At 43.5% G+C, this 26,094-nt stretch overlaps 1 long non-coding RNA gene across 1 annotated transcript; it reads right to left on the bottom strand.

Annotated features, from left to right (window-relative positions):
- Positions 1–342: 342 nt before the first annotated feature.
- On the bottom strand, positions 343–6,905 carry LOC118146750 (uncharacterized). Its single transcript, XR_004732673.3, has 3 exons — positions 6,734–6,905; positions 2,691–2,801; positions 343–469 (listed from the first exon to the last, which is right to left on the bottom strand). It is a non-coding gene; the product is annotated as an uncharacterized LOC118146750 (long non-coding RNA).
- Positions 6,906–26,094: the final 19,189 nt, after the last annotated feature.

Genomic DNA, 26,094 nt, shown 5'->3' with positions numbered 1-26,094 from the left:
TCTCTGTTGTACACCTCAGGTTAAGCTGGAGAATGTAACCTCTTTTGGAGGTGGGAGGAAGGAAGGTTTGGGCCCCTTACAGAAGCCAGGGATGACTGACTGTTCCGGCAATTTTGAAAGTCTGAGTTTCCACCTTCATTATGACCGCTGAGGCCCTTGGCCTGCCAGGGTGCAGGGTCAGAATTGAGGTCAGGCCTGAGAACTGGTCAATGCAGGGGTGCCCAGAGGTGGGAAGGGGTGATGGTTAGCAGGTGGGGAGCATTGGGATAAACTCCGTTTTGTAATTTACCTATGGCCAATGCTGCGCTACTCCAGCTTGTGGTTGCTTCTCTTCTGGGGTGGGTGGCACAGATGGTCTGTTCCAGTAGATACAGATTCATTCCACAGATATCCCCCCTCTGCCTCCACCACAGAATCAATCAGCCAACAAATTGGTTGTGCCTCCCATGAGCAGAGCTTCATGCAGGTGCTGGGGACAGAGTGAAGTAGAAGATGTGGTCCCTGTCCTCTAAGGTCTTACAGCCTAGTAGAAGAGTACAAGGGGAGATGCAAACTCCTTAAGACAATCAGATCTTGACCCACCAAGATGGTAGCCAAGTCACCTATGGAAGCTTTCTGCCCATTAGAACAAGTGCCATGAGACAGTGGCCTTGTTGGTCTTACTTGTTGCTTTATCCCCAGCCAGTCGTATGCTGGGGCTGGCCCTGCACCAGCTCTCTAGCGTGTACAGTGCACAGTCCTTCCCAGCTTCACATTCCGTATTGCCATGTTGGTAGCTTGAAATCGGCAACAGTGGGGATATTTACGCCACAGAAATTGTCAAGCACTACTAATCAGGGCCTTTGCTTTTCCAAGAGCTACTTTACCAGCACACCACTGCTGGTACCGAGCACAGTGCTTGGTATGTGCTAGCTGTTCAGTAAAGATTTGCTGAGAGGAAGATGTGAAAAATAGAACCTAGTGTCAACCTGGGGTGGGGGCCCGTAGTTTCCCACCTGCCCCCTCATGGCAGAAACCGTCTTTCTATCACTCAGGAGCCCTCTCTAGCACGACCACATTCAAATTCCAGCCCTAAAAAGGCCATGAAACAAAGGTATACCCTTTCCTCTGGGGCCAAGGTCTCCTGACTGAGTTGCATGCGTTCTGGTTACCAGCTGTCTCTTCCAGGATAGACCTCTGCTCCTACTCAAGGAGGGGGCTTAATGTGATAAACATGTCAGAGAGGAAGTAATGAGCTAGTCTTGTATAAGGGAGAGACGCAGCCACTGGGCAGATGTGGAGGTGGGTTATTATTGCTTGCAAGAGAACAAAGCACTGCCTCTGGTCTAAGTCTGAATGCAGGGAGTGGCCTAAGAGAAATCAGTGCAATCTGGGAGAAAAGTGCTGGGTTTGCATCCATAAGGGCTTTGTAGGAGACGCCCTCATGTAAGTAAGCTGCCGGTAAGAGCTTTGACTGCCATTGTAAGAAGTTTGTTGGACCTTTAAGGAGTAGGTAATGGGAAGTCACCAAGAGTCTTTGAGCAGGGGGGCGCCATGATTGGAGCTTGGTTCTAGGGAAAGTCAGCTGGCTGAAGTGCACAGGACCAAGTGAAGAAGAAATATGGAGGAGGCCAGGAGATGGTCAGTTTTGTGTCACAGTGAAATTGTCCAGAAGAGGCATGACTAAAAGAAAGGTACAGAATGAGTGGGAATGGACTGATGAGAGTGTAAGACGTGAAGTCAGCAGAGGCCTGGGGATGCAGGACTCTAGGGCATGCTGAGAACAGGCTGGGCTGTCTGCGAGGAGCAGGAGGACCTGGCGGAGAGGACTAAAACGTGGCGGCAGAGGAAATTCCTCATCTAAGTCCATGGGTCTCTCCTTAGTCCTCCTCCTCTTTGGGCATGGAAAACTCATCTCAGGTCCATGAGTCTTTCCTTGGTCCTGCTCATTCTTGGTGTAGATACCGGATCCCCAAGTTCGTGAGTCTGTCTTTAGTCCTCCTCCTCCTCGGGTATAGACGCCTCATCTCTAGGTCCATGGGTCCCTCCTTAGTCCTCCTCCTCCTCAGGCATAGACGTCTCATCTCTAAGTCCATGGGTCCCTCCTTGGTCTTCCTCCTCCTCGGGCATAGACGCCTCATCTCTAAGTCCATGGGTCCCTCCTTGGTCCTCCTCCTCCTCGGGCATAGTATGCCTCATCTCTAAGTCCATGGGTCCCTCCTTGGTCCTCCTCCTCGGGCATAGACGCCTCATCTCTAAGTCCATGGGTCCCTCCTTGGTCCTCCTCCTCCTTGGGCATAGATGCCTCATCTCTAAGTCCATGGGTCCCTCCTTGGTCCTCCTCCTTGAGCGTGCACAACACTTGAGGGCTCTCTCTTTAGCTCCCCTACTTGGCTTCCATTTCCCTGCTTCCTCCTGGCCTCCCACCTCTGTGATACCTTCTTTGGCCCCTCACCAGCTTCAGCTCCTTTCCAGGTCACCTGAGTATGGCTGCCTGGAAAGGTTCTACTGCTGGGGATCCTGTCTCTCCACACTGTCTTGGTGCTGATCGGCCCTCCTCTGGGAAGATGATTCTCAGATATGGGGCTGTAGCACCCCAATTCTTCTGAACTCCAGATTTAAATCTCCAGTGGCCTGCTGGAGATCTCTTGGATCTCAACTTGTCTCTCATTCTCAAGAGACTATCCCCCCACTTGCTGCCAGAGGCTTACCATGTTACTCAGCTGCTCAAGACCTTTAAGGACTCCTCATTGCTTATTGAATTTAATCGGATTTCCTGCATATGGGCAGTTCCCAGTTGAGCCTCGTGTATAAGGTAATTACTAGAGAGAAACAGAATAGGTCAGCGGGATGGCTGTGTAAGACCCCGAGTCTTCACTTCCTTAACGGGGCAGTGCTATCCTCTTTCCAGAACTTAGTTCCCACTGGAATGTCTTCCTCCCTCTCCTGCGACTCCTCTCTGCCCATTCAAGTCCTATCTTTCAGGCTGCCTTGAAGATGGCATTTACCACCACATTGCAGAGCTCCTCCTGGTTTGCCTATCTATGTGATCTCTCTCCTCTTTGTCAGTGTCTACAGCCTGTTTGGCAGGTCTCCAATCTGCAGTGGCTGACCTCACTTTGCATTTTTGCTGCCTCCTGCCCAGAATTATGTGCCCAGTGAGGGCAGAAACTGTCGTTTAGTCACTCCTGTTTTCTCCACAGCCTTCCCGCCTACTGTTTCCCACATTCTGTGTAAGAGTGACAGTCGTTATTCATTGTATGTAACAAACTTCTGACGTCCCATTGAGTCTGAAACTCCTGTGGGACAACCAGGTGGAGACCCCAGAAGGAAATGCAATGTTGGTGATCAGGAGAAAGGCCGGAACTGGAACAAAGGACCTGGCAGATAGGCCGAGGGGTGTGATGGCCAAAGCCGCAGGCACAGGAGAGTCCCTAGGGAGAAAAGGAATCTTGTGGAAGGCTTACATGTATAGTAAAGAGAGAAATGGGAACCAGGAGAGACTGGAGTGGTCAGAGTTATGAAGTAACCAAGAGGTGAGGCTTTTACAAAGGAGGGGTAGTCATCAGTTCTACAAGCTTAGGTGTGAAATATAAGCAACTAAAGCCATTTTTAGAAAACCCTAGGCTGGCCGAGGTGGACGGATCATGAGGTCCAGAGATCGAGACCATCCTGGCCAACAAAGTGAAATCCCATCTCTACTAAAAATACAAAAATTAGCTTGGTGTGGTGGCGCGTGCCTGTAATTCCAGCTACTTGGGAGGGCGAGGCAGGATCATCACTTGAACCTGGGAGGCAGAGGTTGCAGTGATCTAGCCAAGATCCAGCTCATAAAAACAGAAAAGCCCTAGTCTCTCCTTTCTTTGTTCCGGTTTTTCCCTAGCCTTACTCTCTTGCCTTTTTGTATTCCCTTTGAAATATCACCTTCACCAAATTCAGCTGCTTCCACACCTCCCCCTCCGCTGACCCCCTGCACCCAGCACCATTCCTTCTGTAGCTAGCATAATATTCCAGGGGCTACCTAAAGGCCATAATTAGACAAGCACTCAAAACTACATCCCAGGCTTGTTCATGAAAGTGAAAAGCTGGCAAACAGACTAGGTATCTGTCAAGAAGTTAAATGACTTATAGACCATCCCTGCTGTCCTGCTTTTTTCTATTTATTTGTTTTTTTTAGACAGAGCCTTGTTCCATTGGCATGATCTCGGCTCACTGCAACCTCTGCCTCCCAAGTTCAAGCAGTTCTCCTGCCTCAGCCTCCTGAGTAGCTGGGACTGCAAGCGCACGCCACCACACTCAGCTAATGTTTGTATTTTTAGTAGAGAGGGGGTTTCATCGTGTTGACCAGGATGGTTTTGATCTCTTGACTTCGTGATCTGCCTGCCTCAGCCTCCCAAAGTGCTGGGCTTATTGGCATGAGCCACCGCGCCCGCTGGTATTTTGTAGGAAAGAAATTTCATTAAGGCTCCCCAGCAACATACCATATTAATTTTCGTATTTTTAGTAGAGACGGGGTTCCACTATGTTGACCAGAATGGTCTCAATCTCTGGATCTCATGATCCATCCACCTTGGCTGGTCTAGGGTTTTTAAAAAATGGCTTTAGTTGCTTATATTTCACGCCTAAGCTTGTAGAACTGATGACTACCCCTCCTTTGTAAAAGCCTAGCCTTTTGGTTACTTCATAACTCTCTGACCACTCCAGTCTCTCCTGGTTCCCATTTCTCTCTTTACTATAAAATGTAAGATTTCCACAGGATTCTTTTTCTCCCTAGGGACTCTCCTGTGCCTGTGGCTTTGGCCATCACACCCCTTGGCCTATCTGCCAGGTCCTTTGTTCCAGTTCCGGCCTTTCTCCTGACCACCAACATTGTATTTCCTTCTGGGGTCTCCACCTGGATGTCCCACCAGAGTTTCAGACTCAACAGGACATCAGAAGTTTGTTACATACAATGAATAATGGCTGTCACTCTTATGCAGAAGGTGGGAAAAAAAATCTGTATTCCTAGTACATTTATCCCGTTTAAGATACTTCTGGGCTCCCCATTTCTCTGGCCTTGCCTCCTAAAGGTATCATTACTTTGGTGAACATGTGAGCTCTCTTTTGTGAAGCCATGAATATAACACAACTCCAGACTTCCAGGCTCCTCTTGCCATAGCTTAAGAGGCTCTTCTTTGCTTATGCTCTTATTTACCTATGGTTGTTTTGTTTTCCCTAGTAAGCGAGGCTCTGGGTGAGCTCCCAGCACTACTGCTAAGAGGACACAAGGGCCATTTTAGCAGAGACAGACAGCCCAACCCCTGTCCACTGTCATCAGAAACTCCTCTGCGACAAGAAAAAGTAGAAATCAAAATCATACCAGCAATGTGTTAGTCTTCAACCCGAGGCAATTGAAGCTTGGGTATCACCTTGAGTCCTTGTGCATTTCTGTTGTTGTCAAGGACTCTCTGTGTTGAAAGGGCATCCGACTGTAACCTCATGAAGCCCAGAGCTACAGAAAGAGGTATCATGGACATCTGGCATCGTATTGTCATGCTGGCCCTTGGAGTGGCTGCCTTTAAGGGAAAATGGGGTTTAAAAAGAACAAAGGGAGATATGGACCAGGGGTGTTTGTCCTCATCAGTATGTGAGCTCGTGGAAGGAGTTCTTGCAGCTTGCTGAACAGTGAAAATGTTCTCTTGATGGACACCTTTAGCTTGTGTTGACAGGTGACAAATATATATCCCAAGATTTCTATGTTGAGTCTAATTCAACCAGCTGGTAAAATACACCAGCATATCCTCTCTCTTTCCCGGATTGTGTCTGTGTAAAGTTTAGAAATAAATAATGTGTGTATTAGTCTGTTCTCACATTGCTATAAAGAGGTACCTGAGACTGGTAACTTATAAAGAAAAGAGGTTTAATTGGCAGGAAGCATGGCCGGGGAGGCCTCAGAAAAGCTACAGTCATGGTGAAAGGTGACGGTGCAGGGGAAGCAGGCTTGTCTTATGTGGCCAAAGTAGGAGGAAGAAAGAACGAGGAGGGAGGCCCTACACACTTTTAAACAACCAGATCTCATGATAAGTCACTCACTATCATGAGAACAGCATGAAAGGGGAAATCCGCTCCCACAATCCAGTCACCTACCACCGGGCCCCACTTCCAACACTGAAGATTGCAATTTGACATGATATTTGGGTGGGAACACAGGTCCCAACCATATCTTTTTTGTTTGTTTGTTTGTTTGTTTTATTTTGAGATGGAGTCACACTCTGTTGCCCAGGCAGAAGTGCAGTAGTGCGATCTTGGCTCACTGCAACCTCTGCCTACTGGGTTAAAGTGATTCTCCTGCCTCAGCCTCCCAAGTAGCTGGGACTACAGGCGTGCACCACCATACCTGGCTAATTTTTGTATTTTTAGTAAAGATGGGGTTTCACCATATTACCCAGGCTGGTCTCAAACTCCTGACCTCAAATGATCCACCCACCTAGGCCTCCCAGAGTGCTGGTGGGATTACAGGTGTCAGCCACCCTGCCTAGCCCCAAACGATATCAATGTGCAAATTTGAATGTAAATAGTTATAGGTGATATTTATAATACCTCTGTCTGTCACTCTGGGCTTCATGAGACTTTAATGGGTGCTGCGTTTTATTAGCATTTTCAAAAGAGTCCTTGACCACAACAGAAAAACCTGAGGACTCAAAGCCAATGCCCAGGCTTCAGCTGCTTTGGTCTAAGACTTCAAAAACATCACTTGGAAACTGGGAATACTTACGTGCTAGGAGCTTCCTTGGGTTTTTGTGTGGTCTCTAGCACGGCCAGTGATCCATCCGGGGTTTTGTGTATATCCACAGTCATGCACCTCCATGGTCATTTCAAAATCTCCAGGTAGGGTGCAAGGTCTGAGGGCAATTGTCCTGCGTGACTCCCTCTCGCATTTCCCCTTAAGCTCATGAATGAGTAAAATCTGGATAAACTACACATGAAGGGGGTCGTGGTAAATGGAACTGAGAGGCAGTCAAACTGGGAAGAGCAGCCAGGAGAAAAGAATGTTCTAGATGGAAAGAATGAACCAAACCCTGGACCCATTATTCATCATGGCAGGAGAACTTCCTTTGCACAGAATGGAACATGAAGCTGTAAACCTCCTGGTATTCCCACGAGCTTGGGTTGCCAAGAGCACTCATTCAACAAACACACTTAGACTCTTACTGTCATACTTAATCTGATCCAGCTTCCTATTTTGAAGAGATTTTTGCTGATTTTGACTTCCATAAAAGTCTTCGTTTCTTGATGCTATCTTGAATGTCCACCTAGGTCTCTATTTTTTATTTTTATTTATTTATTTTTTTGAGATGGAGTTTCACTCTTGTTACCCAGGCTGGAGTGCAATGGCACGATCTCAGCTCACCACAACCTCCGCCTCCTGGGTCCAGGCAATTCTCCTGCCTCAGCCTCCTGAGTAGCTGGGATTACAGGCATGCGCCACCATGCCCAGCTAATTTTTTGTATTTTTAGTAGAGACAGGGTTTCACCATGTTGACCAGGATGGTCTTGATCTCTTGACCTCGTGATCCACCCGCCTCGGCCTCCCAAAATGCTGGGATTACAGGCTTGAGCCACCGCGCCCAGCCAGGTCTCTATTTTTTAAGATCAGCAAGTTTCTCAAAGCCACATTTGAAAAGCATACAATTACCTTTGAGTGGATTCCAGTGCAAGGATAATTTTCTTAGTTGTTCATGTAATGAAGTCATTTGTTTGCTCTGGTCCGTTTTAACCATTGAGCATAGAACAGATGGGTCGGTATGTCCCGAGGCCTAGACGCTAGTCCTGCAGGTCACTAAACAGGTTGATCTTGGGTGACTTTGGGTATATCACTTAAGCTGTCTGGTCTGCAGTTTCCTCAGCTGGGAAATGAAAGGGTTGGGCCAGATGACGTGTCATAATAGCTCCTCTGACTTCACCAGCCTATAATAATGTCCACAGACTATAGGCTTTATCTAGTCTCTAACTGTATGATTAAAATATAATTGCATGCTTTTTAGATAAAATTAGAAGGAAAATCTCACAGGCCTTTTAACTTACCTACCATAAAGAATCATTCATTATCATTTTGCTTTCTTTCTTCTCACTTCCCACTTCCTAAACTACTCTACAAATAAAAGACCAAAACCCAGGAACTTGACACAGGAGAATGAAGGATGTGACTGTTTCACATCCTTTTCTTTAATATGTTTTTAATTGCTATGTTTCTGTGCACTTGCACGTAAATACTTTATTTGCCTGTATGTCTTTCTGAACTCTGAGTGGGGACTGTTAGTCTCTGGTAATACAAGCCTCCAGCCCAGTGCTTGAAACAATATGAGTCTTGTTTGCCAGCAACTCACGGAATTGGATGCCCTTATTGTCCCACAGTCCATTACTATAGGAAGGCACACTGTGGATTTTCCACGGTGTTTTTTATTGTAAGGTCTATATGTCTAAAACTTTTGAAAAAAATGGACTTTATTTTGTTCGGGTAGTTTTGAGTTCACAGCAACATTGATAGGAAGAGACCGTATTTTTTCCATAAGGCATTCCCACATACGCATTGTTACCCACTGCCAACATCCCTCACGGGACTGTTGTATTTGTTACAACTGATGAACCTACATTGACACATTGTTATCACTCCAAGTCCATGGTTTACATTAGGGTTCATTCTTGGTGGTGTGCATTTTATGTATTTGGACAAAAATAGAATGGCATATATCCATCACTGTACTATCATCCAGAAGAGTTTCACCGTCCTGAAAATACGCTGCAGTCTGCCTATCCTTTCCTCCCTCCCTGTAACCCCTGGCAACTGCCGATGTTTTATTGTTTCTATTGTTTGGTCTTTTCCGGACTGCTAAGTAGTTGGAATCATACAGTATGCAGCCTTTTCAGATTAGCTTCTTTAACTTAGTAACATGCATTTAAAGTTCCTCCATGTCCTTTCATGGCTTGATAGCTTATTTCTTTTTAGTGTTGAATGTTCCCTGGTCTGGATATACTCCAGGTATTCATTCACCTACTGAAAGACATCTTGGTTGCTTTCAAGTTTTGGCAATTACAAATAAGGCTGCTATAAACAACCATATGCAGGTCTTTGGGTGAACATACATTTTTCAACTCCTTTGGGAAATATTAAGGAGTGCAATTGCTGGATCATAGGTAAGAGTGTGCTTAGTTTTGTAAGACACTGCCAGGCCGGGCACGGTGGCTCACACCTGTAATCCTAGCACTTCGGGAGACCAAAGCAGGCAAATTACCTGAGCCCAAGAGTTTGAGACCAGCCTGGCAACATGGCGAAACCCTGTCTCTACAAAAAATACAAAAAATGAGCTGGGCGTGGTGATGCATGCCTGTCATCCCAGCTACTTGGGAGACTTAGCCATGAGGATCACTTGAACCCCCTAGGTGGAGGTTGCAGTGAGCCAAGATCACACCACTGCACTCTGGCCTGGGTGACAGAGAAAGACTCTGTCTCCCCTACACCTTCTAAACACCAATGACAAAAAGAAACTGCCAAAACTGTCTTTCAAAGTGACTGTGTCATTTTGTTTTCCCATCACAGTGCATGGGAGTTCCCTTTGTTCCACATCCTCGTCAGCGTTTGGCGTCATCAGTGTTCCGGATTGTGGGCATCTCACAGGTTCGTACTGGGATCTCATTGTTCTATTTGCATTTCCCTGAGGGCATATGATGTACAGCATCTGTTCATATGTGTATCCACCATGTGCATATCTTCATGGTGAGGTGTCTTCAAGGTGAGGTGTCTTCAAGGTGAGGTGTCTGCTTAATTGGGTTGTTTTCTTACTGTTGAGTTTTAAAGTTTTTTTGTATATTTTAGAGAGTAGTCCTTTATCAAATATGTTTTTGCAAATATTTTCTTCCAGTCTATGGCTTGGCTTTTCATTCTATTAACAGTGTCTTACAGAATAGAAATTTTTATTTTAATAAAGTCCAGTTTATCATTTCTTTCTTGGATTATGCCTTTGGTTTCTATCTAAGAAGGCATTGCTGGCTGGGCATGGTGGCACATGCCTGTAATCCCAGCACTTTTGGAGGCTGAGGCGGGCAGATCACAAAGTCAAGAGATTGAGACTATCCTGGCCAACATGGTGAAACCTCATCTCTACTAAAAATAGAAAAATTAGCTGGGTGTGGTGGCACATGCCTATAGTCCCAGATACTCAGCAGGCTGAGGCAGGAGAATTGCTGGAATCCGGGAGATGGAGGTTGCAGTGAACTGAGATCACAGCATTGCACTCCTGCTTGGTGACAGAGCAAGACTCTGTCTCAAAAAAAAAAAAAAAAAAGGCATTGCCAAACTCAAGGTCACACACATTTTCTTCTAGGAATTTTGTAGTTTTTCATATTTAGGACTGTAATTCATTTTGAGTTGATTTTTATAAAGGGTTTAAGGTCTGTGATTAGCTTGATTTTTTTTGCATGTGGATGCCCAGTGGTTCCAGCACCATTTGTTGAAAACACTTTTTTCCATTGTATTGCCTTTGCTTCTTTGTCTGAGATCAGTTGGCTATACAGTCATACCTCAAAGATATAGCAGGTTTGATTCCAGGCCACCATAATAAAGCAAATACTGCAATAAAGTGAGTCACACAAATTTTTTGGTTTCCCAGTACCTATAAAAGTTATATTCAGGCCAGGCTTGGTGGCTCATGCCTGTAATCCCTGCACTTTGGGGGTCGAGGTGGGCAGATCACGAGGTCAAGAGATTGAGATCATCCTGGCCAATGAAACCCCGTCTCTACTAAAAATACAAAAATTAGCTGGGCGTGGTGGTGCGTGCCTGTAGTCCCAGCTACTCAGGAAACTGAGGCAGGACAATTGCTTGAACCCAGGAGGTGGAGATTGCAGTGACCCGAGATTGAGCCACTGCACTCTAGCCTGGCGCCTGGTGACAGAGCAAGACTCTGTCTCAAAAAGAAAAAAAAAGTTATATTCACGTTATACTGTAGTCTATTAAGTGTATAATAGCATTATGTCTAAAAAAAATACACCCCTTAGTTAAAAACACTTTATTGCTAAACATTTTAGTGACAATATCCTCTGAGTCTTCATGGAGTCATAATGTTTTTGGAGGTGGGAAGTCTTGCTTTCTTATTAATGGCTGTTGACTGATGAGGGTGATGGTTGCTGAAAACTGGGATGGCTGTGTCAATTTCTAAAAATAAGACAACCATAGAGTTTGTGGCATCAATGGACTCTTCCTTTCAGGAAAGATTTATCTGTAGTAGGTAACGCTGTTTGATAGCATTTTACTCACAAGTAGAACGTCTTTCACAATTGGGATCAGTTATCTCAAATCCTGCTACTGCCTTATCAGCTAAGTTTACATAAGATATCTAAATCTAAATTCATTGTTTTTACTTCAACAATGTTCAAGCATCTTTAACAGGAGTAGTTTCCCTCTCAAGAAACTACTTCCTTTGCTCCTCCATAAGAAGCAACTTCTCATCCAGTAAAGTTTTATCACGAGGATGTAGCAATTCAGTTACATCTTTAGATTCCACTTCTAATTCTAATTCTCTGGTGTTTCCACTATATCTGCAGTGACTCCCTCCCCTGAAGTCCTTAACCCTTGAAAGTCATCCATAGGGGTGAAATCAGCTTCTTCTAAACTCCTATTCATGTTGATGTTTCAAACTCTTCTCATGAATCCTGAATGGTTTCAATGGTATCTAGAATGGCAAATCCTTTCCGGAAGGCTTTCATTTTACTTTGCCCAGATCCATCAGAGGAATTACTGTTTATGGCAGTTGTAGCCTTATGAAATGTATTTCTTAAATAGTAAGGCTTGAAAATGGAAATTACTCTTTAACTCATGGGCTGCGGATGGATGTTGTATTAGCAGGCATAAAATATTAATCTCCTTGTACACCTTCATCAGAGCTTTTGGGTGACTAAGCATGTTTTTAGTGAGCAGTAATAAGTTGAAATAAATCTTTTCTTCCTGAGTAGTAGGTCTCAACAGTAGGCTTAAAACCTTCAGTAAGCCATGCTATAAACAGATGTGCTGTCATCCAGGCTTTGTTGTCCCATTTATAGAGCACAGGCAGAGTAGATTTAGCATAATTCTTAAGGACCCTAAAATTTTTGGAATGAAAAATGAGCATTGACTTCAACTTAAAGACACCAGGTGTGTTAGCTCCTAACGAGAGAGTCAGGCTGTCTTTTGGAGGCTTTGAAGGCAGGCATTGACTTTCCTCTCTAGCTTTGAAAGTCCTAGATGGAATCTTCTTCCAAAATAAGGCTGTTTGATCTACATTGAAACTCTGCTGTTTAGTGTATCCACCTTCGTTGGTTATCTTAGCTAGATCTTCTGGATAACTTGCTGGAGCTTCTACAGCACTGGTTGCTTTATCTTGCAATTTTATGTTATGAAGATGGCTTCTTCTTGAAACACCAGGAACCAACATCTGCTAGCTTTAAACTTTTCTTCGGCAGCTTCCTCGGTTTTTTTTTTTTTTTTTGAGACGGAGTTTCGCTCTTGTTACCCAGGCTGGAGTACAATGGTGCAATCTCGGCTCATCGCAACCTCCACCTCCTGGGTTCAGGCAATTTTCCTGCCTCAGCCTCCTGAGTAGCTGGGGTTACAGGCACACGCCACCATGCCCAGCTAATTTTTTGTATTTTTAGTAGAGACGGGTTTTCACCATGTTGACCAGGATGGTCTCAATCTCTTGACCTTGTGATCCACCCGCCTTGGCCTCCCAAAGTGCTGGGATTACAGGCTTGAGCCAACATGCCCGGCCTTAAGCCTTCATAGAATGGAAGAGAATTACAGACTTGCTCTGGATTAAGCTTTGGTTTATGGGAATGTTGTTGCTGGTTTGACCTATCCAGACCACTAAAACTCTTTATATCAGCAATAAGGCTGTGTTTCTTTCTTATCATTTGTGTGCTCACCTGAATAGCATTTTTAGTTTCTTTCAAGAACTTTTCCTTTGCATTCACAACTTGGCTCACTGTTTGACACAAGAGGCCTAACTTTGGGCTTATCTTGACTTTTCACATTCCTTTCTCACTAAGCTTAAAACATCATTTCTGTGTTTTGACTTAACGTGGGAGATGCACAGCTCTTCACTTCAACACGTACAGGCCTTTGTAGAGTTATTAATTGGTCTAAATTCAATATCGTTATGTCTCAGGGAATAGGGAGGCCTGAGGAGAGGGAGATAGATAGGGGAATGGCCAGTCACTGAAGCACTCAGAACACACATAACATTTCTCAAGTTTGCCGTCTTACATGGATGCACTTTGCTAATTACAATAGTAATGCCAAAGATCGCTGATCACAGCTCGCCATAACAGATATAATAATAATGAAAAAGTTTGAAATATTGTGAGAATTACCAAAATGTGACATAGAGACATAAAGGGAGCCCATACTGTTGGAAAAATGACCCTGATAGATTTGCTTCGTGCAGGGTTGCCACAACTTTCAAGGGTAAAACGACCTCTGCAAAGCACAGTCAGGTGAAGTGCAGTAAGGCAAGGTCTCCTGTAGTTACGCAGATCTGCTTCTGGGCTCTATTCTGTTGCCTTGATCTATCTGTTTATTCTTTCCCCAATACCACTTGGTGAAAGAGTGCTTTTACTGTCTCGATTGAGTGTAGCTTATTAGTAACACTAGAATTCAGGTCATGTCAGTCCTTGTTCTTTTCCTTCAGTATTTTAGTATTGAGTTGCCTATTCTGCATCTTTATTCTCTCCACATAAACTTTAGAATCAGTTTTTTGACATCCACAAAGTAACTGGCTGAGATTTTTATTGGAATTGTGTTAAATGTATAGATCCATTTGGGGAGAACTAACATCTTGACATTATGAAACATTCCTGTACATTATGAACACGAAATAAGATCTCTTCATTTATACAGTTCTTTTAAAATTTCTTTCATCAGAGTTTTGTAGTTCTCATTTAGATTTTGTATGTGTTTGGTCTGGTTTCTGCCTAAGTAAGTATTTCATTTTGGCAGGTGCTAATGTAATGGTTTTGTGTTTTTAATTTTATATTTTATTTGTTTATTGCTGCTATACAGGAATATGCTCGACTTTCATATATTAACCTTCTGTCCTGCAACCTTGCTATAATAACTCATTTATTCCAGGGTGTTTTTTTGTTGATTTTTTTAGATTTTCTAAATCAACGATTATGTCATCTGTGAACAGAGACAGTTTTATTTCTTCCTGTCCAATCGTCTAGCTTTTAGTTTTCTTGTCTTGCTTGTCTTATTGCATTCACTAGGACTTCCAGCACAGTGTTGAAAGGAGTGGTGGGAGGGGACAGCCTTGCCTTGTTCCTGATTTTATTTGGAAAGCTAGTTTCTCAGCATGAAACATGATGTTAGCTGTAGGTTTTTTTGTTGTTGTTGATTTTCTTTATCAAGCTGAGGAAGTTTTCCTCTATTAGTTTATTGAGAATGTTGATCATGAATGGGTATAATTTTGTTGAATGCTGTTTCGGTATCTATTGATATGATTATGTGATTTTTCTTCTTTAGCCTTTAATGTGCTGGATTACATTAACTAATCTGTGAATGTTGGGCCAGCCTCGCACATCTGGGATAAATCCCATTTGTTTATGGTGCATATTCTTTTTATGTTGTTGGATTTGATTTGTTATTATTTTGTTGAGGATTTTTGCATCTGTGTTCATGAGAGTATTGGTCTGTAGTTTTAAAAAAGTTTAGATATCTGGACAGGTGTGGTGGCTCATGCCTATAATCCCAGCCCTTTGGGAGGATGAGGTGGGCGCATTACAGGGTCAGGAGTTTGAGACCAGTCTGACCAATGTGGTGAAACCCCATCTCTACTAAAAATACAAAAATTAGCCGGCCGTGGTGGTACACACCTATAATCCCAGGTACTCAGGAGGCTGAGGCAGGAGAATCACTTGAACGCAGGAGGTGGAGGTTGCATTGAGCCGAGATTGTGCCAGTGCACTCCAGCCTGGGCAACAGAGAGAGACTCTGTCTTAGAAAAAAACAAAAAGTTATCTGCAATAAGACATGATTATGTTTATTTTGACCTTTTCTATTCAGTAGCTCTTAGTTTGTGAGAAATCCTAAACTTTCTACTACTGTCAAAATTAGTCACTTATATATGCCTATAAAATATTGGTTAAAAATGATTTCATACAGCCTCCTTTTTGCAAAATATTCATTCCCTTGTCACTGAAAGTTTATTTGCTCCTGAAAGAAAATTATGTTTCACCCAATTTCTCTGAAAATATCTGTGATGTCATCTTTACTCTTTCAGAGGTCAACATTTCCCTGAGAGTTTGTTGGGAAAATCAACACTGGATTATAGCTGAGGTGATAGCCAATCCTATCAATTAGAGCAGGGGCTTCTGGAGGCTTTTTAAAAAGTATAGTACGTGTTCGACTTAAAGATTATGGCTATAAGGAGGTCATAGATTACAGCAAAGAAGTTTTTTGAGGGTAAATGTGAGCATACAGCATCCTTACCAGGATAAGCTGTGTTCCCTGTGGAATGCAATTTTCTATTTGATTCTCACAGCACACAAATCTTTTCCCCAGCGAAATCCCTAAGTTTTGATTTCTGGCCACAAGGTGGCATCTGATTTTCATTAATACGTGAGCCACACCCGTCATCTCTGGCCGCTCAAGCTGGAACCTCCCATCCGTCTCAGCTTCTGGATTCTTATTTTAACAGATTTCCCCGCCAGTGGCAGGACTGTAAAGGAAATTGCATTAACTTGTGTTTGTCTAGGGGCCTAGAACTAAACCTTCTTGTATTTGGTTCAGTCATGTGTGTGTCAAGGCATTCTCCTCCATTTTAAATGTTTTTAATTGATCATTGTGTTGCAAATTTATCATAGCTTTCTCCATGTATTTCTTTGCCCTATGACTAACAGTGGGGGTCCTGCTTTTTTTTTTTCACATATGCTGCATGTTGTTTTGCTTGTGAGCAGGAAGGTGCAAAGGAGCCCTCTTCAAAAATCTAGCTTTCAAGCGGGGTAGATGCAAAGTACATGCATAAAATAGCCATAAAGGAAAAACTCACAGGCGCATTGTCTAAGTCACAGACCGGTATTATGAGTAAGGTCTCTAAATCTGTGAGGAAAGGGATTAAGAGTGATAGGTTCACCGTGGTGCTCCTGGCACCTTGCACAGCACTGGCACATACTAGGTACTCAAAAAAAATATTGACCAGGCACAGTGGCTTATATCTGTAATTCCAGCATTTTGGGAGGCTGAGGCAGAAGGATGGCTTGAAGCCAGCAGTCTGAGACCAGCGTGGGCAATGCAGTGAGATCCTGTCTCTACAAAAATAAAAGCAATCATTAGCCAGGCACGGTGATGCATGCCTGTAGTCCTAGCTACTGAGGAGGCTGATGTGAGAGGATTGTGTGAGCCCAGGAGGTCGAGGCTACAGTGAGCTAAGATAGTGCCACTGCATTCCAGCCTGGATGACAGAGTGCTACCCTGTCTCTGAAACAAACATTTAAAACAAACAAACAAACAAACAAAAACTTTTGGAATACATGGGTGAAGAGGCCTAACAAGGGTTTTATGGAAGAATGGGGTGAAACTAACTCAAGAATGATGAGTGTGAGTTGGCTGGAGAAAGTCAAGGAGGAGGTGTAGCAGCTTGGAAAGACAGGGTGTCGGAGGCACAGGAGCAGTGTGAGGAGGCAAGAGTGTAGGCGGGGAGAGTAGTCTGGCCTGCACCGGGGTAGCCAGGTCTCTACCTGGGAAGGGCCCTGAGGTTATGCTGAGGTGCCAGTACTTTCTCCAGGGGAAGCTGAGAACCATTTTTAGGGATTTTAAAAGAAACTGTGAGTCTAAAATTCAGCTGAAAAAAAAAAAAAAGCGAAGCACAAGGTTCTGTGGTCAATGGGGGACACTGAAAAACACACAAAGAGCCTATATAAATAATAACCTGTGTAGCCTGGGACAGATACCCTTAGGTCGTGTAAAACTTGAGCTGGATTTTTCAGAGAAGGAAGTAAGATCCTGTCCAGCTGGCACAGCAGAGATTGCTGCAGGGCGAAGTATGTGGGACCCAAACATGCTATCATAATAGCTGATATTTGAATGCCCGTTTACAGTTTACAAAGTCTTGTTAAATATTAGCGAATGTGATGTTCCCATTATCCCTGTGGTGTCAGCACAGTATTGTCTGCTTTACACATGGGGACATTGAGGCTCAGAGAGGTTAAATGACCTGACTCCCCCAGGGCCAGTCTGGTTATTTGGGTCTGACCCTGCTTCTTGAAGGACAGGCAAGATGGGGGCCAGCAAAGGATCTAATGGAAAAAGGTGAGATCTCTCTCACTTTTCTTCTGAATTAAAGATGGTGATAGACATAGTTACTGCTACAGTTAATGAGGGCACAGCTTTCCCTGTATTATTTCCTTATACAATTTTGCCATATAATGCTGCGATTTTGCCATATAATGCTATGGTTTTGCCATATGATACTATGATTTTGCCATATAATGCTGCCACTTTGCCATGTGATGCTATGGTTTTGCCATATAATGCTATGGTTTTGCCATATGATACTATGATTTTGCCATATAATGCTGCCACTTTGCCATGTGATGCTATGGTTTTGCCATATAATGCTATGGTTTTGCCATATGATACTATGATTTTGCCATTTAATGCTGCCACTTTGCCATGTGATGCTATGGTTTTGCCATTTAATGCTGCCACTTTGCCATGTGATGCTATGGTTTTGCCATATAATGCTATGGTTTTGCCATATGATACTATGATTTTGCCATTTAATGCTGCCACTTTGCCATGTGATACTATGATTTTGCCATATAATGCTATGGTTTTGCCATATGATACTATGATTTTGCCATTTAATGCTGCCACTTTGCCATGTGATGCTATGGTTTTGCCATATAATGCTATGGTTTTGCCATATGATACTATGATTTTGCCATTTAATGCTGCCACTTTGCCATGTGATGCTATGGTTTTGCCATATGATACTATGATTTTGCCGTTTAATGCTGCCATTTTGCCATATAATGCTATGGTTTTGTTTCTCAGTGAGAACGTAGGGGACAGGGGCTGATAAAATGCCATCAGTTGAAAATAACCAAGAACAGACTGTCTCAAGGTTTTAGCCAAAATGCTGTCAGTCTAGAGTTGAAGCCATCTGCCTGGTTTTCTTTCTTCTTTGATGATCTTTGCACTCCAGGAGCTTACGATCTATTTGCTAAAAGAAAGCATGTGCATGCTCACCGCAGCAGATCTTGGGGTGACTTACTGTGTATCACACTGATTCCTGTGGATTTGCAGCCTCAGGGCTTTCTCCGAAGCTCAAGGAGGTGACACACTCCATTGTGTGAGTTGTGACCTGAAAGCACAAAAAGAGGGGCAAGATAGAGCCTCCAAAAGCAATCCTAACAATAAAGGCAAGACCATGGCCACGGGCTCCAGCGGCCCGTCTTCAGTTAGGACAATTCCCAGGCATGCTCTGTGTGGTTCTGCAGAGGATTCCAATGGAGTTGAGGCCCAGTTGCTCACGGCGTAGGCTGTTAGTAATGCATCCTTGGTTGGTTCCTTCTTCCATGTCTCACATTATATACTCTTCTGCTTTCTGGAATCATGTTCCAAATAACCTGCACTCAAGTCCTTGACTCAGGCTGTGATTTTTGGGGAACTCAAACTAGAAACACATGCACATTTGCTCACTTGTGTTGCTAGAAAAGCTTGCTCTGCAGGAGATGCATGCACCAAGTCTTCTGTGATCTCGGTGGAGTGGGGGCATTCCAAGATGCTGGGGTGGATGGAGTAGGCTTTGTGCAGGAAGAGAGACTTGCCCAGCTGTCATGTGCAGTCATACTGGCTTTGAGTGGGATATACCAAGGGAGGCCATTCTAGGAAAGATGGACTGTTGTGAACAAAAGCTAGGGGCTTTGGAAAGAGCTGAGAGAATAAAGAGGCCTGCTGGCCATAGTGGGTATTAGACTAGGGGACAGGGAGATAGGTTTTAGACTTGGAGTGGTAGGCTAGCCTTGGTGGTATTAGGTCTTGATGGCCCAGATGTCTTTCTTTGCTTGCAATTTATTACAGGTGGTGGTTTTGCTTCTATTTTGAGCTATACCATGGAAGAGATTCCTTTTCCATAGCAAGCATTTCCCCAGTGAATTGTGAAGCCCAGATTTCTAGTTGAAGCATCTACTTTTTCCCTTCCTACCCCTCATCCTGAGCTAGGAGCCTCCTTCCCTCTCAGTCTCTCCCCAGCCTCGGCTTCCTCCAGAACTATTCATTGTGCTTTAATCCATTTTACTCTCACAGCGTCTCCCCACTGACAATTTGGGACTTTAAGAAAAGGTTTGGCAGAGTGCCTTCTCTGTGTATAGGCGTCTGTGCTTGCACCTGTGATGTTTTGTTAAGGTAAGTGCTGAGACTATGTGCATATTTGAGTGTTGGCAATAGCTCTTGGTGTATTCTAGGTCTCCAGTGATCCAATGGTACCAGTCGGGGGTTGAGTTTTTGAAGGGTCCAGGAGATCTGCTGGCTCACAAGACTGTCACTGCCTGGTAATTTTTTCTTGGTTTCCTAGAAGGCTGACTGCCAAATCAGCTGTCACATCAGATCCCATCCATTAGTTCACGCACCTGCTGTGATCTTGGGAAGCCTAGTGCAGTAGTGGTCCACATCATAGTTCATAAACTCTTTTGTTTGACAAGAGACTTCAGCGACCTACTCCTCCCAATATCACTCAGCAATACTTTCGGCTAACAGCTCTGTATAATTGCATACTATTTCTAGATTGCAAAGCACTTACATAGACATTGACTTGCTTTCTCATCTCTGTAATAATCCTCTGAGGGAAGCAGGACAACTATTGTTTCCATTTCGTGAATAAAGAGACTGAAGTGTTAGATGACTTGCCCAAGATCACATAACTGGCTAGCCTCAGAAGGGACTTCGGAAACCAGAACCCATTTACTATTAAATCACAATGTGAAGGGAGACAGCCAGAAGCATGAGATCCAGTGTTTGCCTGGAGGATCCCAGAGTGCTGTTTGAGAGAGAGCAGATCAGCAGGAATGAAACGGAGACACTGGGTGCCAAGTGTCAAGTGAATTCTACAGGTAGCCTGTGATCTAGGCATGAAAAGGAGAGATTGCTCATGATAAATAGGCAAGGCTGAAAAGGAACACAGAAAGTAGCTCTTCAGAAAAAAAACAAAACAAAGCAAAACAAACAGGATTTACATGGGAATACCTTTCACAGCTTGAGCAAGGGCCATTTTGGACAAGAAGATACAGACAAAAAAAGAATGACTATCTCCTAAATGATAGAAACCTAAGAGTGGCAGAACATTAAGTAATCGTTGCAACTGGCCAAAGTTTCTCGAACTCTAAATGTCAGGAAAGACAGCTATGACTTTCTGCTGTACCTGCAGGAGTCATGACTAAGCTGAAGATGGTGGAATTCAGAGCCATGAGACCTGGGTTCAAAAGCCCACTTTCTAGAGATGGGACTTTGGGCCAGTCGCTGAGACCTTTTATAGTTATTTTCCCTGTTTGCAAAATGAGGACACTAATTTCAAGCTCAAAAAGTGGGTGTGAAATGGAATGACTAATACAAGTGAAAGTGACTGATGGTGTTGGGACTCTGGGTTCCTCCTCTCTTCAACCATTTTGGGCCATGGTTGGTAAAAGTGTCTTGAGTTTGATGTACCATGGATTTGGCTCAGAGTTGCCCTTCTTGTGTTCCTCTGTGGAAGGCCACTGTGTCCATTAAGCGCAAGAGAATCAACTCCTTAGGTGTACCAGCTTTACAGGGGACAATGGGAATGTTTGAAAACCCAAAAGAAATGCACTGATCTCAAATCAAAGGAAAACAAAAGAAAACAAAAATAAATGAACATCCAGTTAAATGTCTACAGAACGATATCAACTAGTTACCTGCTTCTAATTCTTATGTAGCCACGTATAAATTATATTTAATGTGACATGCTGGAAAATTTTACTTATTTTATTTTATTAGAGTATAGAGATTTTTTGAGTAGCAAAAAGTACACACTCAGAAATGGAGTGTGGAGGTACTGCAGACAGAGTCTTGCAATGAGGTTTGGGGTTTCTATCTTTATTTATTTATTTTTAACCAAGGGGTGGAATAGTCATGAAAATTCCTGGAAGAGGATGAGGACTTGTTGGAACTGTGGTGCCACCCTTTTTACGCCAAATACGGGTGTTCCTGGAACTGTCATGGCGCTAATGTGTAGGATTTAGTGTGTTAATGAGCGTATAAAAAGGTCCTAGGTGAAATCTGGATCAAATTCAGCACCATGTTGGGTCCAGTTGCTCTTAGTCAGCTTGGTCCACACCCTGGTTTTCAGGGTCTTATCAGCCCATAGCCTTTAGTCATATGAAACTGCTTCCTGGAATTTTTTATTCTCCTGTGACCACCCTGTATTATTTCTGTCTCATTCTCCCTCCCCATGTCCAGAGATTTCCGTATCTTATTCTTAGGAATTGATGAAGGAAGAGGTTAGTCTTCTGAATCGACTTCCTGTTGATCAGGGGCATTGACCCTGCCTAGTGAGGACATGGAAATCTGTGACTGCCTGTCTAGGGTCCCAAGGGTGTGTCATCAGTCTGAATCCAAGGCAGGGACTGGCTGGAATCCTAACATAACCATAATTTTGACATGAAACTGTTGCAACCTGGAAGACAGAAACTTTGCAAGGAGGTTAAAAAACAAGGACCAAAGAGTAGCCGTAATACGATAGCTATTAACGGTCCTAGGAAAGGTGGGAACCATGTTGCAGTTGGTAGGTATCCTTTGATGAAATCCAGATGGCTTGAGCGGTGTAGTTATTAAGATGATGTAGCCAGGTAGCCTGTTAGTAAGTCTTTTGAACTTGCAGTTCAATTAAACCTGAATTGTTAATGTAAGAACAGGTGTGGTTTATTACTATGCAAACCCCTCTGAGAGGTTCATGCTCTGGCCCTGTCGGAGCTTTATACAGTAACTTAGAAATTAACTCAAATCCCAGGAGTCAAATCCTGCAAAATCCTGTCATACCAGGAAGGCTCTCAATTGTTTCTCTGTGGAGATGTCACCTTTTAGACAACCTCCTTAGGTTTGATGGGCAAAGTCTGATTTTCTGGGCTTAGGATGTACCTGAGATATTTTACCTCTGGTTTTGAAGTCTGGGCCTTAGATGGAGAGATCCTATACCCTTTCTCCCAGGAAGTCTAAGACTTTTTTTTTTTTTTTGGAAAGTCTAAGACTTGAATGGCATTCTTACTGAGTCCTCTTTAGTGGAACTGCATACAGTATCATCCACATGTTGGAGTATTGGCTCCCCTGTCTAACTCTAGCTCCCCAAATTCTCATGCCAAGATGTTTCAGAACAAATGAGGGGTATCCCTAAAGCCCTGCTGGGCAAGAGTAGTTTCAGAATAGGGCCACTCAAAAGCAAACAATTGAGAAAATACTGAGAGTTGGGGTGCAAAGGGATACAAAAGAAAGCATCTTTAAGATCTAATATTGTCTTGGTGTCTCCCAGTATTTGGGTAATTTTAAATATTAGGCACTATAGGATGCAAGGGAATTATGGCCTCATTAATGGTTCATAAGTCTTGAACTAGGTGATATTCTTTGGTTTCTGGACAGGGAGAACAGGAATATTGCAAGGAGACTGACATGGAACCAGAAGGCCATGTTTTAAAAACTTCTCCATTGGAGCCTGTCTTCGCCTGGCTTTTGGTTTGAGGGGATATTGATGCTTCTATGGGAAATTATTTTTGTCTTTTAAAGAGGGGCTGACCATGTGTTGTTTTCCTAGGGGTTTTTTGATCCCATACTTGTGAGGCTTCTCAAGATCTTATTTTGAGGGGGTGGATTTCCTGCTTTTCTCAGGTGGGCTTAGAAATAACAATCATTGCCAAAAAGGCTCCCCAGGGCCTCATAAATGTAAGATGGTTCCAAGGGTGCCTAGGAAATCCCATCCCGATAAAGGAGCTGGACATTTTGCCATAACTGGAAACTCATGAGTGACCATATGGTTTTCTAGCCTGCAGCTCATGGGTAAAGCAAGCATTTGATTTTGGTGCACTGGCAAATTTTAAAATTTTGATTTAATATGGGATGAGAACTCCAAAAGTAGGAAAGCCCTAGGCCTTTGAAATTCCTAAAATAGACCCTGTTCCTATGGCTGGTGTGGTCATGGAGTCCTTAAGGAATGAGCCATGGTGTGGCTGGCCAGGTGAGGCAGGGTCTGAGGGGTGTTCATTGGTCCCCCTGGCCTCTTACTCTCTTTTGATAGGTAGAAAATCAGACAGCCTAGGATGAGTGTCTTAGTCTGTTTGGGCTGCTCTAACAAAATACCATAAACCAAGCAACTTATAAATGTAGAAATTTATTTCTGATGTTCTGGAGCCTGGGAAGTCCAAGAACAAGATGCTGGCAGATTCAATGTCTGGCAGAGGCCAGTTTTCTGGCCTATAGATGGCACCTTCTTGCTGTGTCTTCACATAGTGGAAGAGGCAATAGGTCTCTTTTAGGCCTCTGTTATAAGGGCACTGATCCCATTTATGAAAATTCCACCCTTATGAGTTAATCACTCCAAAGACCACACCTCCCAATATCATCAGGTTTAGGATTTTAACATAGGCAATTTGGGGAGACATAAGCATTTATGCCAGAGAAGGGAGTCTGGCAGAGTCTGAGGGATGCACTGGACCAGAGGTCCATGAACTCTTCCTAGTTAGTGGATGTTCTTTGGCTTTCCAATAGTAAGACAATTAATGACTTAACTTTGATTTATGCTTAACTTTATTTAAAAATTTTAGCAGTATTCACCGATCCCTTCCAATTGCAGCAAGAGCCCTAGAAAAAGAAAATAAACTCTTGTAGTATTTTGGCAATAGGAAAGAACATTTGTATTACAACTTAACAATCTGTCTCTCTCTCTCTCCCTTTTGTTTTTTTGAGATGGAGTCTCACTCTGTCTTCTAGGCTGGAGTGCAGTAGTCCTATCTCAGCTCATTGCAACCTCTGCCTCCCAGGTTCAAGCAATTCTCCTGCCTCAGCTGTCCTAGTAGCTGGGATTACAGGCATGTGCTACCCCACCTGGGTAATTTCTGTATTTTTAGTAGAGATGGGGTTTCACCATGATGGCCAGGTTGGTCTTGAACTTTTGGACTCAGGTGATCCACCTGCCTCAGCCTCCCAAAGTGCTGGGATTACAGATGTGAACCGCAGTGCTCAGCCCAATCTCTTCTTATTTACTAAATGCATACTTTTATTAAGTATATCATCTGCTTGTGTTGAGTTATGTATAGCACCATCTTCTTGTGTGAAAGATGCATTCTGTCAGTAGGGAGTGCTAGATAAAGCAGTAGAGGGTACTGGGTGGAACTGGGAAAACAACAGAAAGCAGCCCTGGTATGGAAAAAAGAGGAAATGCTTCTGTCTGTTGGGAGTTTGAGGTTCCCAGAGGTAATTTTGATATCCAGCAATTCAGTTCAAGCTTATTCCTCTCAGAATCACTGGATAAATGCATTTGTTTATTTATTTATTTAATTTTACTTTAGGTATATAGTCTATCCAGCATTTCTCCCCATGTTATCCCTCCTCTCCCTCCTCACCCTCCCCAACCCCCACTGTCCCTCCCCTACCCCCCACAACTGCCCCCAGCTTGTGATGCTTCTCTCTCTGAGTCCATGTGTTCTCATTGTTCAGCACCCTCCTATGAGTGAGAACATGTGGGTTTAGTTTCCTGTTCTTGTGTCAGTTTGCTGAGAATGATGGTTTCCAGATTCATCCGAATCCCTATCAAGGACACAAACTCATCATTTTTTATGGCTGCATAGTATTCCATGGTGTATATGTACCACATTTTCTTTGTCCAGTCTATCATTGATGGGCATTTGGGTTGGTTCCAGGACTCTGCTATTGTACACAGTGCTGCAATGAACATACGTGTGTATGTGTCTTTATAGTAGAACGATTTATAATCCTTTGGATATATACCCAGTAATGGGATTGCTAGGTCAAATGGGATTTCTATTTCTAGGTCCTTGAGAAATCGCCACACTGTCTTCCACAGTGGTTCAACTAATTTACACTCCCACCAACTGTCCTGTTTCTCCACATCCTTTCCAGCATTTGTTGTCTCCAGATTTTTTAATGATCGCCATTCTAACTAGCATGAGATGGTATCTCAACGTGGTTTTGATTTGCATTTCTCTGACGACCAGTGATGATGAGCATTTTTTCATATGTTTGTTGGCCTCATATATGTCTTCTTTTGAAAAGTGTCTGTTCATATCCTTTGCCCGCTTTTGAATGGGCTTGTTTTTTTTTTCTTGTAAATCTGTTTTAGTTCTTAAGAGATTTAGGAAAATAACTGCTAAAATGTTCACCAGACCCCTCTACCTGCCAAAAAAACAAAACAAAACAAAACAAAACAAAACAAAACATATTATGTCAAACGCGGATTTAGTAGCTAAAGAAATTGGCAAGTATGTGTGTATGTATATGTGTGTGGCTCGGCGGCGGGGATGGGATTTGGTTCTTTTCAAAAGGAGACTGCAATTTGTAGAAGAAGCCACACTAGGCTTGCTTTGTAAGAAACTTCCTTAGGCATTTATTATGCTCCATGATTGGTAACAATGAGTTTTGCATCCATTGTTTTTTTCAGGAAGTTACTGAGCAAAGGTGTTCCTCACCTTCCTAGGAGGGGCACAGCAGACTTGTCTGATTTTTTTTGAAAGACTACTGAACCTGAAACACAGCTTAGGAAAGTGAGGCTTGAGGAAATGTGAGCAGGATGTGCAAACTCACCGAATGGAGCACCTGAGCTAACTGCAGGACTAGAGAGAAGCCAAGAATAAGGAGCGTAAAGTTTACCTGGCTTATTGAACAGGTGTCATCTCTGACATACACCACTGAACACAAAGCTGAGACAAAGGCAGCTTCCTCCTTCTCATGGTGTTGCTGTTTGCTCTTAACATCATGGTATTCTCAGGCTGGCAGTGTGAGAAAGGGATGTGGCTGTGATCTGGCTCGCAAGGACTCAGGCCCCAGTGACCTTCAGCTGTGAGCCCAATCTAAAAAAAGGCAAGTCA

The sequence above is a fragment of the Callithrix jacchus genome, chromosome 13 (genome assembly GCF_049354715.1).
Source record: "Callithrix jacchus isolate 240 chromosome 13, calJac240_pri, whole genome shotgun sequence".
In the NCBI taxonomy this organism is placed as follows: Eukaryota; Metazoa; Chordata; class Mammalia; order Primates; family Cebidae; genus Callithrix; species Callithrix jacchus.
Note: the sequence above shows the minus strand (reverse complement) of the source record. Positions and strands in the feature narration are given on the sequence as shown.